At 39.8% G+C, this 17523-nt stretch overlaps 1 non-coding gene across 1 annotated transcript; it reads right to left on the minus strand.

The window, feature by feature from the left end:
• Positions 1 to 3800: 3800 nt before the first annotated feature.
• Positions 3801 to 3904, minus strand: LOC112780782 (small nucleolar RNA R71). The gene has a single exon (XR_003191598.1). It is a non-coding gene; the product is annotated as a small nucleolar RNA R71 (small nucleolar RNA).
• Positions 3905 to 17523: the final 13619 nt, after the last annotated feature.

Raw genomic sequence — 17523 nt, forward strand, 5'->3', positions numbered from 1 at the left:
TGCTTTTGATGGTAAGCTGTTAGTAGGAAAGGTTGTAACTTTGATGTTTCCTGTTTGATGATGATGATGACTTTCTTACTACTTTGTGTGGAGTGAAGGTGATAAAGATGTATTTTGGGAGATTTTTTAGGGGATAGACTTGTCGATTTCTTCCTTTTTGGGTTCTTGCCTTGTTACTGCCTCCAACGGGTGCCCCTGGATTTTAGTGTGAATCCTGGGGTTTTCCTTTTACTGCTATTTCTGATTATTGGTGATCGTATATTATCATCTGAGTTGTTTCCTTATCTACCCGAGTTGTTTGGTAGTAACTCCATTTTTCCTTTTCTTTCTATAGGAATAGTTGACCCATGTCTTATCGCAAGAACATTGTTGAAATGTCTACTAAAATCCCGGAAGGCATGTCCAATTTGCTGGACTCTGTTGTGTTGATGTGTGTTACAGCTGCTGATTCTGAGTATTGCGTGCGGCTTAGGAGGCACCATAGGATTTGTAGTGATAGGGATCAAGAGAAGAATTATGAATTAGTGTCACCTAATCCTGAGGAGAGGGTTAGTTTTCCCTCTTTAGTTCAAGGGGAACGTCCCTTCTTCTATGCTTACGACTCTTTCTTTAGTCAATTGAATATTACCATTCCTTTTTGATGCCAGGGCATCTTGGCCAGTTTCACTGACCTTTTCTTTACTGTTTTTAGGTTAGTTTCATGCATTTTCTTAGGAAATAAGCTAGTTTTGGGTAGATATTCACTTACACCTTGATTCAAGCATACATTGTGCATTTTACATTATTTCATGAGGATTTTGCATGAGTTTAGTGACAAATTATATGCTGCATTGCCCATGACTTGGACTAGAACTTTGATGCGCTCTATTGCTTGATTTCAGGACCAAAGGAAGCAAGGAATGGGAGGTAACTTGCAAAGTTAATGAGAAAAGTGATTGCCAATAACGCTCTCGAAGCCATCATTGACCACGTTAAGAGTCACGTTAACTAAGTTAACGTGAACTCAAACGTGGAGAGGGGAAGTTGAGCCAACGTTAGTGACACTTAACATTGTCACTAACGTTGGCCAATGCTCACAAGTGGCCACGTTAGAGTCCATGTTAACTTAGTTAACGTGGCCTCTAACGTTAGAAGGGGGAGAAACGCCAACGTTAGTGACATTCAACATTGTCACTAACGTTGGCCTAAGGAGAAACATACCACGTTAACTCCCACGTTAACTTGGTTAAGTGGGAGCTAACGTAAGAAGCAAGAGTGGTCGACAACGTTAGTGACACCCAACATTGTCACTAACGTTGGAAGCAACCACACAACCCCCGAAGGAGCCACGTTAACTTCCACGTTAACTTAGTTAACGTGGAGGCTAACATTGATGAGTGAAAGAAACGCCAACGTTAGTGACATTCAACATTGTCACTAACGTTGAGGATGGCTAAGCATGGCCACGTTAGAAGCCACGTTAACCTAGTTAACGTGGACTCTAACGTGAGACATAGGGGCACCTTGGAACGTTAGTGACAATGTTGAGTGTCATTAACATTCTCGAAGGATGGCAAGCCCACATTAAAGAGCCACATTAACTAAGTTAACGTGGGCTCTAACGTGGGAACAAAGGGGGGCTTTTCAAAGTTATTGGGAATGTTAAGTCTCAATAACGTGTGCGAAAGACTTAGAGGCAACGTTAGTGGCAACGTTTGTGCCACTAACGTTGAAGTTAACGTGACTTTTACTTAGGAACGTTAGTGAGAAAGTTGATTGTCACTAACGTTCTCGAACTCATATTTTCACTAAACGTTAACACCCCTAACGTCCTGAGCTAAAGTCTCTGCCCACTTCACACTTTCTCTCTACAAGTAAAGCCAAGCCCAAATAAAAAAGAAAACTTCTTCAAACTCAAGATCCAAAGGCCCAAGACTTGAAGAGCTAACTAGAAGCTGAGAAAAGTAGTATATATAGGAGTAGCTTTGAATTGTTTAGGGAGTTCTAAAAAGTTAGAAAAAGAGAATTACTCTCTGTATTCTACCTTCTCTGCATTTTCTAGTTTTATGATGTATTCTCCATCTTTGTTTTCATTTTCTAGAGCTATGAACAACTAAACCCCTTTCATTGGGTTAGGGAGCTCTGTTGTAATTTGATGGATCAATACTAATTTTTATTATTCTTCTTCTATCTTTTCTCTTGATTTTACTTGAAAGCTTTCGATCTTCATCCAATTGGGTAGTTATCTTGGAAAAGAAGCTATTCAAACTTTGATCTTTTTTGAACCTTGAAAGAGGAATGAAGAGATCAAGCTAGAAATGCTTTCTCATGCTGGACCAAATTGGGTTTGGATGGGTATGTGACTATAACCCTCTCAATACTTGATTTGGGAAATGCATGTGGTATAATCAGTGACCATACTTCATCTCTTCTCATGAGCAATTGACCAAGGAATTGGCTATTGATCAAGATTTGAGAGATTGAATTTGTAATTCAATCAATTAAGATTGCCAAGGAGATCAATGAGTGCATTGATTGAGGAAGAGATGAAAATGAACTTGATCCGGAGGATTGCAATATCTCCTAAGCCCAATGAACTCCCCATCTCTGATCTTACCCATTCTCTTTAATTTCTGCCATTTACTTTTATGAGCAAATCCCCATTCCCATTTACAATTCTGCAATTTACTTTCAGTCATTTACTTCCAGTCCTTTAATTCTAGCATTTACTTTTCTATTATTTACATTCCCACCATTTTATTTTCTGCAACTCTCTACCCAAATTCTGGATTCGCTCAACTAGAACATTCTTCTAATTAAAGTTGCTTGATCAATCAATCCCTGTGGAATTCGACCTCACTCTATTGTGAGTTTTTACTTGACGACAAATTCGGTACACTTGCCGAAGGAAATTTGTTGAGAGACAGTTTCTACCCGCATCAAGTTTATGGCGCCATTGCCGGGGATTGATTGTGCGTCAACAATGATTAAATTGGAAGATCACTAGATTGAGCATTTTTATTTTATGAATTTCATTTTCTGTTTGAGTGATTTACTTTTTGTTTTAGTTAAACTTCTTCCCTTCCCCCTCTACTCTTTTGTTTTTCTTTGTTATTTTCAATTCTGTTTGCTAACCCACTAACTGTTTGATATATTGCATCACCCACAACTAACAGTAATTCTGACAAAAATACTTTCTGCACCTATCTTTTCTTGCTTGCACTTGATGGTTGTATGACAGGGAGAAGAAGCGGGGCTTCAACTTCCTTCGATTTTGAACCTGAGAGGACCTTCCTTAGATTAAGGAGGGAGGCAAGAGGAAAGAAAGTAGTTGGTGCTGAGGAAGAGGAGGAATTCTTTGAATCAAACATGGAAGACAACATGGAAAACCATCATGAAGAGGAGGATCACAACCATGGGGAGGAGGTAGAGCAAATCATGCTGGTGAGGATAGAAGAGTTTTGGGCTCTTACATCAATCCAAACCCAGGCAATTGTGGAAGTAGCATCCAAAAGCCAACAATCCATGCCAACAACTTTGAACTTAAACCACAGCTCATCACCCTTGTTCAGAACAACTGTTCGTTTGGAGGAAGTGTTCAAGAAGACCCCAATCAACATCTAACCACCTTCCTGAGGATATGTGACACAGTAAAGTCTAATGGTGTTCACCCTGACGCCTACAGACTGATCTTATTTCCATTCTCACTCAGGGACAAGGCAGCCAAGTGGCTGGAATCTTTCCCAAGGGAGAGCTTGACAACTTGGGAGGATATGGTGAACAAATTCTTAACAAGATTCTACCCCCCTCAACGAATCAATAGGCTGAGAGCTGAGGTTCAAACTTTCAGGCAACAAAATGGTGAGACTCTATATGAAGCATGGGAGAGGTTCAAGGACTTAACAAGGAGGTGTCCACCTGACATGTTCAACGAATGGGTGCAGCTGCACATTTTCTATGAAGGGCTCTCTTATGAGTCAAAGAAGGCCGTAGACCATTCATCCGGAGGATCTTTGAACAAGAAGAAGACTATTGAGGAAGCCACAGATGTTATTGAAACAGTAGCAGAGAACGACTACTTCTATGCTTCCGAAAGAGGGAACAAAAGAGGAGTAATGGAGCTAAACAATGTAGATGCTCTGTTGGCCCAAAACAAGCTCATTACCCAGCAGCTGGCTGACCTCACCAATAAGATGGAGAGGAACCAAGTAGCAGCAATCTCCACTTCATCAACAACCCAAGAAGGAGTGAATGAAGAAGCAGAGGGTAGTCAGGAGCAAGCCAACTACATTGGGAATTCACCAAGGCAAAACTATGATCCATACTCAAAGACCTACAACCCTGGATGGAGAAACCACCCAAACTTTGGGTGGGAAAGTCAGCAAGATCAAAACCAAGACCAGAGACATTACAACTCCAACAACAATGCAGCTCACCAACAATTCACACAGAGGACATCTCAACAACCCCACAACAACATTTCTCCACACGCCTATCAAAACCAAAACAGCACATCTGCTCCGAATCAACCATCAATTGATGACAAGCTCTCTAAGATTGAAATCTTACTTGAAGGAATATGCCAAGAGATTCAAGAAAATAAGGTGTTCAAAGAGGAGGTGCGAGCCAATATTAAGAACCAGGGAGAGACCATTAGGAAGCTAGAATTCCAGGTGGGATGTTTAGCTGAGAAGATTCCCAAACCTACCGATAGCTTCTCAAGTGACACGGAGAAAAACCCCAAAGGAGAAGCAAAGAAAGTAAGATGGGAAGATTGCAAAATGGTCAGTACAAGTGATCAAGAGACTGAAGACAAGCAAGGCAAACTTTTCGAACAACCTAAAGACAACTCAACAAAGGAGGAGGATAGAGATCACCAAGAACCAGAAATCTCACAACAAGAGCTGCTGAAGCTCTATGCACCCTTCCCTCAACTGCTCAATGGTGCTGTGGGAAAGAGAATATACTCAAGGTTCCTAGACTTGTTTGCATCTCTGCATGTAAACATACCATTCATCAAGGCAATTCAACAAATGCCTGCATTCATCAAGTATATGAAGGAACTTCTTCCCAGGAAAAGCTCACTCAAAGGAGGCCAGACTATAGTGATGAACAAGGAATGTAGTGCCCTTATTCAACCTGAGTTGCCTACAAAAAGGAAGAGACTCAGGGAGTTTTCACATCCCTTGTGCCATAGGTGAAACTATGTTCGATAGAGCACTATGTGATTTGGGGGCCAGCATCAACTTACTGCCCTTATCCTTGGTGAAGAGGCTGTAGATCAATGAGATAATGCCCACAGATGTAATCATCAGACTGGCTGACAAAACTCAAAAGCAAACAATAGGAGTGGTAGAAAATGTGTTACTAAAGGTTGGGAAATACTTTCTCCCAACAGACTTTGTCATCCTGGACATGGAAGAGAGTCACACTCACCCAATCATATTGGGAAGACCATTCCTAGCTACGGCCAGAGCACTTATCGATGTAGAGAAAGGGGAGCTAATATTGAGAATCCATGATGAACGACTCAGCTTCAATGTTTTCAAACTCTCACAAGAAACAGATCAAGAGGACAAGGAACTAAGCACAAATGATAATGAGACACTGAAAGAGGAGACAAGCACTGAAGCATAGCCAGTTCATTCTGAGATCCCCTTAATTGATAAACAAGGAAAACAGCAATTGCCACAGCTCAAGGAAAAATTGGAGGAACCTAAACCTCTAGAGGCAGGTAAAGACAACATCACAACTCCTTTAGAAAAAGAGGTCACCGAGGGCAAGGCAACCTTAAAAGAAACAAAGAAGAAGGTACCAAGGAGGTGGAGGAACAAGAAGATCCCTACGGAAGACTTCTCTCCAGGGGATAGAGTTGTCTCAGCTTACTTCCCCAATAATCCCCCTAATCTCCCCACTGTACCATCTCAGTTACCTAAGGTCTTCACTATCAACAGAGTTCTTTCCCTGGAACATGTAGAAATCATTGATCCAACCAATGGATATAAGTCCACAGCAAGAAGGGAGGACTTTAAGCACTACCAACCACCCTGATGAAGGAAAAACGTCAAGCTAGTGACGCTAAAGAAGCGCTTCATGGGAGGCAACCCATGTTTTATATGTTTTTAGAAAATAGTAAAAAAAAAAGCAATATTCATAAATTCCAACCCAAACTTGGTGAAGTCCTTATTGTGCAGTATATAGTGAGGAACAAGTTTGGTGTTCAAAGCAAACCAAGATGCATGCTAATCTTGGGAGCTTTGAACAAAACTTTTCATCACAATGCTCCAAACTAAGTTTGGTGTCACCCCATGGTGCCACCAAAATGCATGAAGGGTGATGACAAGTCATCTTAGCCTAGTTTCACTAGCCTTTTTCTTTTGTTTTCTATAGAATTATGCACTTTCTTGAGCCATAAGCAAGCCAATTGGGTAGATTTTCATGTTTCCTTTGATTTAATCAACCATGTATGAATTCATGCTATTTCATGAGGTTTTATGCTATAATTGTCACATATTATGAAAGAATGAATATCTCATGATTTTGAGCATAGCTTTGATGTGTTTGGTTGATTAATGATAGGTGAAGAAAGCTTGGAGAAAGGTTGAAGCAAGAAGGAATGGCTAGGAGGAAGAGAGGACAAAAGGTTTGAGCAAAAGTTAGCCTCAAACTTTAGCTCCAACTTTTGGAATAAGTGAAAATGAACCAGGGAGCAAAAAGCTGGAGCAAAAGTTAGCCTCAAACTTTTGGACAAAAAGCTGGAGCAAAAGTTAGCCTCAAACTTTTTGGCAAACTTTTGGCATCACAAATCAACACCCTGGAGAGCAAAAGTTTGCGCCAACGTTAGCCCCTAACTTTTTGGCTAACGTTGGCGCATGAACAACACACCCTGGAGAGCAAAAGTTTGCGCCAACGTTAGCCTTTAACTTTTTGGCTAACGTTGGCGCCATGAGTGTGCAAGGGGAGGCCAACGTTTGGAGCAAAAGTTTGACCCCTAACTTTTTCCCCAACGTTGGTATCAGCAAAGAAGGGTGGCTGATGTGAAAAGTTGAGTAAAAGTTAGCCTCAAACTTTTACTCAAACTTTTACTCAAGCTTTCATGATTCCAAACCCGGTTCAATTCGGTTCTTCTCCAAACTCCAAGAGCAATCAACCAAGGCCTCTATCAACCTAATTCCATCAGGAGCAAAGGCCCAATTGAAGGCTTGAAGACCATTTGAAGAAAGTGTATAAATAGCATAGGATTTAAGTTTTTCGGAGAGCTTCCCTTTTTAGTTTTCATAGAGAGCTTTCCTTTCGGTTTTGGATTGGGTAGTTTGGTAGAGAGCTCACTTTTACATTCTAGCATTGTTGTTTTAATTCAAGAGAATTGGGGAGGAGAATTGATCTCTCTTCTTCCTTGTTCTTGCCCAGCACTCTTTACTTTCCTTGTCTTGGATCTTGGTTTGGAGAATTGAAGGAAATCTGTTTCAATCTCATCCTGAGATCTCTCTTTTTCTTTACTGCACAATTGATTTTAAATTTCTGTTAATTGCTCTCTCATCTACTTTCTCTGCAATTTACATTTCCTTTGCAATTACTCTTGTTGGATCTAGGAAGGCATTGAGATCTAGACTTGGTTTTCTAGTCTCTTGGGTCCTGAGATCTGAATTCCAATTTTACTTCCTCTGTTTAATGCTTTTCAATCTCATTTACAATTCTGTTTTTAGATCCGGTTCAATTTAAGTCATCCTTTACTTCTCTGCTTGTTGCAATTTTACTTTTCCTTGTTTAATTTCTGCAAATCCAATTCCCAATTCCCTTTACAATTCAAGCCATTTACATTTCTTGCACTTTAAGATTCTGCAATTTACATTTCTTGCGTTCTAAGTTTCTGCCATTTAATTTCTTGTTCTTTAAGATTCAGCACTTTAAATTTCAGTTCTCTTTAATTTCATGCAATTTACCCATTCCCTTTACTTCTCATGCAATTTAAATTCTGCAAATCACAATTCACTCAACCAAATCTTGATTCGCTTGACTAAATCAACCACTAAACTAAAATTGCTCAATCCTTCAATCCCTGTGGGATCGACCTCACTCCCGTGAGTTATTATTACTTGATGCGACCCGGTGCACTTGCCGGTTAGATTTGGGTGTTTTGGAGAAATTCGTTTTCCCACAAAAATATCCCATCAAGTTTTTAGCGCCGTTGCCGGGGATTGATTAGATTGACAATGATTAAGTGAAGTGGAGATCTAGATCAAGCACTTTTTCTTTTCTGTCCTTTAACTTTCAATCAACCCACTAACTGTTTGAATTTTTGCTTAAGCTAACTAAAACTTCATTCTAGCAGTAGATTGAAGTATCACTAGTTTGTGTGTTTCTTACGTTCTGCTTGTATGTCAGGTACAAGAAGAACCACACCCACCTTTCATGAACAAGACGAAAGAACTCTCAGGAGGTTAAGAAGAGCTGAAAGAGGGAAAAATATTATTGGAGAAGAGGAATCAGAAGAAGAATTCCAAGATATGGAGGAACATTCAACCAATCCACCAGGTGGAGCAGACAATAACAACAACAACCCACCCCAGAGGAGAGTTTTGGCCTCCTATACCTTTGCAAATGCTAGACATTGTGGAAGCAGCATTCTCACCCCTAATGTCAATGCAAATAACTTTGAATTGAAGCCACAACTCATTACATTGGTCCAAAACAACTGCTCGTTTGGGGGAGGATCCAAATCAACATCTATCTACCTTCTTAAGGATTTGTGACACTGTCAAGTCCAATGGCGTGAATCCTGAGACCTACAAGCTTCTGCTGTTCCCGTTCTCATTAAGGGACAAGGCCGCACAGTGGCTTGAAACTTTTCCTCAAGGAAGCATCACTAGCTGGGATGATTTGGTGACTAAATTTCTAGCCAAATTCTATCCACCTCAAAGAGTCATCAGGCTGAAAACTGAGGTGCAAACATTCACACAATTGGATGCTGAAAATTTGTATGAAGCATGGGAGAGATACAAGGCTCTGCTGAGGAAATGTCCACCAGAAATGTTCACTGAGTGGGACAAGCTACAGAACTTCTATGAAGGACTCACTCTAAAGGCTCAAGAATCACTTGACCACTCAGCTGGAGGATCATTACAACTGATGAAAACAGCAGAAGAAGCTCAAAATCTCATTGATATGGTGGCTAACAACCAATATTTCTTTGCTCATCAAAGAAATTGCCAACCATCACAAAGGAGAGGAGTAATGGAGCTAGAAGGAGTGGACTCAATCTTGGCTCAAAACAAGATGATGCAGCAGTAAATTCAACAACAATTTGAGCAAATGGCCAAGAGGATTGATAGCCTCCAAGTTGCAGCAGTTAACACAAGCCAACCATCATCCACATGGGGGCAAAATGAAAAAACTCAAGAAGAACAACAACAAGAGCAAGTACAGTATATGCACAACCAAGGACCAAATGAAGTGTATGGTGATACATACAATCCATCCTGGAAGAACCACCCAAACCTCAGATGGGGAGATAATCACACCCAAAACCAACAACCATGGCAGAGGAACTCAAACCAAAACAACCCAAGAAGCAACCAAAACCACAACCAGCAGCAAACTAACCAGAACCCCTACAGAAAACCTCAAAACAACTACCCCAACCCCAACCAGTACCAATCCAATAACCAACCCACTAACCAAAATGCCTACCATCCATCACCCACATCTCATAACCCACCTCAAGTATCACCTGAATCTCAAAGACTCACTAACTTGGAGACCTTGATGGATAAATTGTTGAAACACCAGGAAATGACAACCAAGAATCATGAAGCCTCCATAAAGAGCCTAGAGAGGCAGATGGGGCAAATCTCCAAGCAGATCTCTATTGAGAGACCTTCAAGCTCTCTGCCGAGTGACACAATTCCAAATCCTAAGGAAGAATGCAAGGCAATACAATTAAGGAGTGGGAAAACATTGATGAACAATAGTGACACTACAAAGAAGCAAGCAGAGAGCAGCAAAAGGCCAATAGAAGATGAGGAGCAACCAAAGGCAGATGAAACCAAGGATCAAGTTGTGATGCCAAACAAGAGCATTGAGAAACTCAAATAGAAGGACAACCAACCACACGGTTCAAAAGAAGTAACTCAGGGACAGTAGCAAATAGGAAAGAGCATCACACCTCCACTGCCATATCCCCAGAGGTTCAACAAAGAAACTAAGGACCAACATTTTCATAAGTTCCTTGAGACTTTCAAAAAGCTGGAAATCAATATTCCCTTGGCCGAAGCACTTGAGGAAATGCCTCTGTATGCCAAGTTTTTGAAGGAGCTTATCAACAAGAAAAGAAGTTGGGATGAGAAAGAAACTATACTACTTACTGAGGAATGCAGAGCCTTGATTCAAAAAGGACTTCCTCCTAAGCTTGAGGACCCAGGGAGCTTTTTGCTACCTTGCACCATTGGGGAATTAACCATCACTAAAGCAATGTGCGGTCTAGGAGCAAATATCAACTTAATACCATCTTCCTTGGTAAAAAAGTTGCATATAGAAGAAGTTAAACCAGTACAGATATCTCTAGAGCTAGTAGATAAGTCAACAGTATACCCCAGGGGTATGATTGAAAACCTTCTGGTCAAGGTGGACAATTTCATATACCCTGCAGATTTTGTGGTTCTGGATTCAGATGGGGATGATGGTGATTCTATTATACTGGGAAGGCCATTCTTGGCCACTGCTAGAGCTATCATAGACATAGAGCAAGGAGAACTAACTCTCAGGATGCATGATAAGAGTGTCACTCTGAAAGTATTACCAGAAGCCCAGTTTAGTAATAGGAGGAGGGACTCTATGGAAATTGACAAGGTGATTCACAACAATATCCCAAGGCAGAAGACTGTGCAGAAGGATAAAAAATCCAAGAGGATATTGGAGTATTAGCCACTGAAGAGAGAAATCCCCAAGGTAAGTCTACAGCCATAAAAGAAAGATCAACAAAAAAAGGGATGAAACGCAGAAACAAAACAAAAAGGGGTTGGAAGAACAGGAAGATTCAAACAGAGGGGCTTTCCAAAGGTGACAAAGTGCAATTAATATATCAACAACTGGGAGCAAGCCGACAGACTGATGACTATTACAATGTTAGCAACATACTCTCGTTGGAACATGCTGAAATTGAACACCAGAGAACAAAGAGGAGGATTACAGTCAGGGGAGACAAGTTGAGGCACTACAATCCTCAACCACCATAAAAGAAAGCCCCAATGTCAAGCTAGTGACAATAAAAGAGCGCTCCATGGGAGGCAACCCATGATTTAAGATTTATGTCATCGTAAATTCAATAAGCTATGATCATCTGAGCATGAAATTTGTTTTCATGGACTAACTCAATGAATGCATAAAAAATTTTTTTTTTCATATGCTAAGACTTCTAAAGTTTGGTGTGCCTTCAAGCACACCAAACCAGTGTTACAAACATTTTCACATTATATGCCTAGCATATGACCAAACACTAAGTTTGGTGTTTCTCTTCTCATGAAAATAAAAAAATCATGCATCAATGATCATACATTATCTCTTACTGAGACTTTTCAATTAAAAAGAAATCATATTCTGTGATGAAGGCATCAATTGTGATTTACTACTAGCATCTCACATTTACCCCTTAAGCAAGATACAAGTTTGGTGTTCACCAAACTTTGATGCACGGATTTAGGGACACAAGTGATCCTTCATGAAAAAAAAAAGAGAGAGAAAAAGGAAAATTATGATGAAAACATTTCTTATAAACATTTGACCAAGAATGACATTGGGATTTCAATTTCACTAGTTAGAGGAAGAAACACATATTTTCAACTATATGACCAAACATTAAGTTTGGTGTCCTCCAAGAAAAGTCACGGTTCAAATGGATATAAGGAATGGTGATTCATATAGTGTTAATGAAAAAAAAAAAAGAAAAGCACCATTGCCACGGTTTGATATAGTTAATGTGTGTTGTCTTGTTGTGATGACTAGGTGGTCAAAGAACACTTTATGAAAGAGACAAGACAGAGGAAAGCATAGCATGAGGACAAAATCTCATCACATGCCTCAAAAAGAGAATCTGTCACTCCTTGAAATGATCATGGCAAAGACAATTGAAGAAGCAAGCTTTGTCTTCATTCATCCTTACATGCACACCTTTGATTCACATAGTATCCAATAGCATCCTAGCCCTTCATTGTTCATTTAAATAACATACCACCTCCAAGCCATGCATGTGACCGAACCCTTGCACTCCAACCATTTAAACTTCCCTTCATCATTTCTCATCATAACAAGCTCGGCCTCAAATTTCATCTTTCTCCAAACACACATCAAAATTTCTAACATTCTTCACACTCCCTTTAACCTCAAGAGTCTCAAACAACCAAGTGATCATGGCCTCTTCCTCAAGAACCAAACGAAGAAGAGGGAAAGATCCCATGGTGGAGGAGAGCACCCCTGAATATGACCGATGGAGATTCAAATCTCGGTACCATCAGATGCAAATTGAATGGATGAATGAGAAGAAGATATATCCAGAAATTCCACTCTTGCTGCCGGATGATGGATGCCAAGAAATGAATGGGAGGAACTCATATCACCAATCACCCGAATCAATGCTAATATCATAAGAGAGTTCTATGCCAATGTCTCAAGGCTTGACATGAGTGAGGCCCCAACATACAAGAGCTATGTGCGGGGAGTGGAAGTAGATTTTAGCTCGGATGCAATCAAGAAAGTCTTGGGACTAAAATCAGTCCGCTTTAGTGAACCGGGATACCACCAAAGGGTAAATGGTGATCCGGATTATGATGGGATTGCTAGAGATATTTGTATGGAGAACTCAGAGTGGGAAGGAGATGACAAGAATAAATACAAGTATTTGAAGAGAGTTAGCCTTACCCCGGAAGCAAAGGGATGGTATGAGCTGCTGAAAAGATCAATTCTGGGCACAGTAAACACCTCAGAAGTTAACAGGAATAGAGCTATTATGTTGCATTGCATAATTGTGGGAGGAGAGGTAAAAGTTCATGAAATCCTGGCAAAAGACATTCAAAAGCTTGCTGAGAAGAACTCGGCCGGGTCTTGGTTATACTATCCAAGTACCATTTGGAGGTTGTGTGCAAAAGCTAAAGTGCCAATGGAAGAAAAGAATCCAATGTGGTTAAGCCAAGGCATGCCTATAACCATTGAAAGAATGATGATGGCTCCTGAAGCACATCAAGGCCGAAGACCACATGGAAGAAGGCAAAGAGAAGAACCAATGGAGGGAGAAGAATTACAAGAGGAAGAAGAGCCACAAGAGGAGGAGGAACAGCAGCACATTCCTCTACATAACAATCTGGACATGACTCAAATGCAGGAAGCAATTGGAAGATTATCACAACAGTACATGAGAATTCAAGAAAGGCAAGAGGAATACCATTCACTATACATGAAAAACCAACAAGAACAAGAAGAACGGGAGATAAGAATGATGAACAAACAAAGTGAATTTGAGTCAAAATTCCTTGTGATGCAAGAAGAGCATGCTTTTCAATCTCATGAATCATTTGGAAAGTTGGAACAAATGCAAGCTGAAAATTTAAGGGCTCTCAAAGAGTTCACAACACTCCAAGATGCAAGATATGAAGTCCAAGCCGACTACAACATTAATAGTCAAATCAAGCTGAACTATATTGGAGAGCATCTGCACAACATGGATCCAGCTTTTCCAACTTTTGATGAATTCTTCAAAAGGAGAAGTGAGATAGAAGTAAGCAATGCAATGAAGCTTGAAGATAGAGTAGAGGAAGCAATGAATAGAGCTGGTTTCTGGCGGGATCAACAGACAACAGACATGGACACAGGGAACACCAGCAACTAGGTGTATGAAAGAAGAAAGAAAAAGCATGACAAATGAAAGGTGGACTTGCTCCTTGTTCATCACTACAAAGAAAAAAACATGCATTGTGTCTGTTTTAAGTGGTCCTTACATCTTTAAGTAGTTATCATAATTAATAATCTTTGCATCATGTTTGTTTCTCTTAGAATAAGTAAGCTAGTCTATGTGTGTGCTTGTATGTTTACTTTCACTGAACAAAACGCATGCTTTGTCCCCTGCATTTTCAATTCAATAAAAGAAATGTTTGAATATGAAGTGAGATAGTTCTCTGTTAGATAGAAGTATAATAAAAGTAAGTGGTGGTATGTATGTGTGATTGTATGATAGCTCACTTTTAGTGAATAAGAGAACTAGGATGTCTCCTTCTAAGTAGAAAGTGGCCTACTGTCTATGAATCTCAATCAAATAAAAATCCTTGGTTAGAAAGAAAAACAAAAAGAAAGAAAAAAAGGGGAGAAAAAGAAATAGCCAAAGAGTGGCAGAACAAAAGAAAACAAAAAGAAACAAAGTTGGACACCAATAGCTTGAACCTTAGAATATATGCCTGTGGTGTCTTTGTATTAGGATCTGCTTGGACTACTAAGTTCTTTGGAGTGCATCAACACTCGGTGACTTGGGTTAACTAACCCGGGATCATCAGCTGAAAGTCCACTATCAAGAGCAACCTAACTACAAGGCATTTAGTAGCCCAAAGAGGTGCTGGGCATCAATGTTCTAAGAAGGAATGTGAGCCAAGTGTCTATAGTGAATAATGTGTCAAGTATAAAGAAAAGGAAATGAACTTGCTACACATGACACTCAAATAAAGCTTATGAACAAGATAATAGCCAAGGATAATGGAATAATGAGAGGTCATAGCAGTATGTACTTGAAGCTTGAAGGAGGCTTTCTAGGCTTAAGAATCAATAAGAGGTGAGTGTGTGCATATCCACATAAAACCCCATGAACTACCAATAACACTCTACTAGCATGAACATCCTCTTCCATTTCATTCTTTCTTCTCAATAAATCATTTCTTGCTTGGGGACAAGCAAGCTTTAAGTTTGGTGTTGTGATGACAAGTCATCTTAGCCTAGTTTCACTAGCCTTTTTCTTTTGTTTTCAATAGAATTATGCACTTTCTTGAGCCATAAGCAAGCCAATTGGGTAGATTTTCATGTTTCCTTTGATTTAATCAACCATGTATGAATTCATGCTAGTTCATGAGGTTTTATGCTATAATTGTCACATATTATGAAAGAATGAATATCTCTTGATTTTGAGCATAGCTTTGATGTGTTTGGTTGATTAATGATAGGTGAAGAAAGCTTGGAGAAAGGTTGAAGCAAGAAGGAATGGCTAGGAGGAAGAGAGGACAAAAGGTTTGAGCAAAAGTTAGCCTCAAACTTTAGCTCCAACTTTTGGAATAAGTGAAAATGAACCAGGGAGCAAAAAGCTGGAGCAAAAGTTAGCCTCAAACTTTTGTGCAAACTTTTGGACAAAAAGCTGGAGCAAAAGTTAGCCTCAAACTTTTTGGCAAACTTTTGGCATCACAAATCAACACCCTGGAGAGCAAAAGTTTGCACCAACGTTAGCCCCTAACTTTTTGGCTAACGTTGGCGCATGAACAACACACCCTGGAGAGCAAAAGTTTGCGCCAACGTTAGCCTTTAACTTTTTGGCTAACGTTGGCGCCATGAGTGTGCAAGGGGAGGCCAACGTTGGAGCAAAAGTTTGACCCCTAACTTTTGCCCCAACGTTGGTATCAGCAAAGAAGGGTGGCTGATGTGAAAAGTTGGAGTAAAAGTTAGCCTCAAACTTTTACTCAAACTTTTACTCAAGCTTTCATGATTCCAAACCCGGTTCAATTCGGTTCTTCTCCAAACTCCAAGAGCAATCAACCAAGGCCTCTATCAACCCAATTCCATCAAGAGCAAAGGCCCAATTGAAGGCTTGAAGACCATTTGAAGAAAGTGTATAAATAGCATAGGATTTAAGTTTTTCGGAGAGCTTCCCTTTTTAGTTTTCATAGAGAGCTTTCTTTTCGGTTTTGGATTGGGTAGTTTGGTAGAGAGCTCACTTTTACATTCTAGCATTGTTGTTTTAATTCAAGAGAATTGGGGAGGAGAATTGATCTCTCTTCTTCCTTGTTCTTGTCCAGCACTCTTTACTTTCCTTGTCTTGGATCTTGGGTTGGAGAATTGAAGGAAATCTGTTTCAATCTCATCCTGAGATCTCTCTTTTTCTTTACTGCATAATTGATTTTAAATTTCTGTTAATTGCTCTCTCATCTACTTTCTCTGCAATTTACATTTCCTTTGCAATTACTCTTGTTGGATCTAGGAAGGCATTGAGATCTAGACTTGGTTATCTAGTCTCTTGGGTCCTGAGATCTGAATTCCAATTTTACTTCCTCTGTTTAATGCTTTTCAATCTCATTTACAATTCTGTTTTTAGATCCGGTTCAATTTAAGTCATCCTTTACTTCTCTGCTTGTTGCAATTTTACTTTTCCTTGTTTAATTTCTGCAAATCCAATTCCCAATTCCCTTTACAATTCAAGCCATTTACATTTCTTGCACTTTAAGATTCTGCAATTTACATTTCTTGCGTTCTAAGTTTCTGCCATTTAATTTCTTGTTCTTTAAGATTCAGCACTTTAAAAGTTCTCTTTAATTTCATGCAATTTACCCATTCCCTTTACTTCTCATGCAATTTAAATTCTGCAAATCACAATTCACTCAACCAAATCTTGATTCGCTTGACTAAATCAACCACTAAACTAAAATTGCTCAATCCTTCAATCCCTGTGGGATCGACCTCACTCCCGTGAGTTATTATTACTTGATGCGACCCGGTGCACTTGCCGGTTAGATTTGGGTGTTTTGGAGAAATTCGTTTTCCCACAAAAATATCCCATCAAAGGGACACACACTTAGTTAGTTAATTATAGCCGTAAAGGCTAAATTGTCTTTTTGATATTATGTCTCACTTTCCTTATGTTATCTTTATAGGAAAAGAAAAGAAGCATTAAAAGGGATGGATTGGACAACTAAACAAAGAAGGATCGGACACCACAAAAAGAAGGGCTACACAGTTGTTCTAAAAAGGGAATACATTGGAAAATGTTGCCATGCAACATTGGAAAAATGGAACCCCTAAAAGACCGAGCAATCTCATTCATAAAGTGATGATCCTTGTCTTTTATCCATGCATCACCCCAACCGTCCATCAAGTAACCACTCCATCAATCCACACCCTCCATTCTCTCACAACTTTTCTATATAAATGACCCTTGTTCCGTACCCACCTTCATTGTCATTACCCAATCTTCACCACTCTCCATTTCGGTACAAGACACTCCCTACCCCATTAAAAACCTTTTTCCCACCTCACTCTCTTCATTGCAAAAAAACCCTAAACAACCAAAAATCTCCACAACTTTGCCACCTTCACATATTAACTATCATTCATGGCGTCTTCGGGTTCTAAAAGAAGGAAGGAAAAGGAACCCATGAAAAAACACCCATATGATGAAAAGAGATTTAGAAGCTTGCATCATGCATTACAATACGGGTGGATGGTTGATAAGGAAATCATTTATGAGCTGGGATTTCAAGTTAAAAAGACTGAGTGCCCCGAAATCACAGAGAAGATAGAAAGGAGAAGATG

The sequence above is a fragment of the Arachis hypogaea genome, chromosome 19 (assembly GCF_003086295.3).
Source record: "Arachis hypogaea cultivar Tifrunner chromosome 19, arahy.Tifrunner.gnm2.J5K5, whole genome shotgun sequence".
Taxonomy (NCBI): Eukaryota; Viridiplantae; Streptophyta; class Magnoliopsida; order Fabales; family Fabaceae; genus Arachis; species Arachis hypogaea.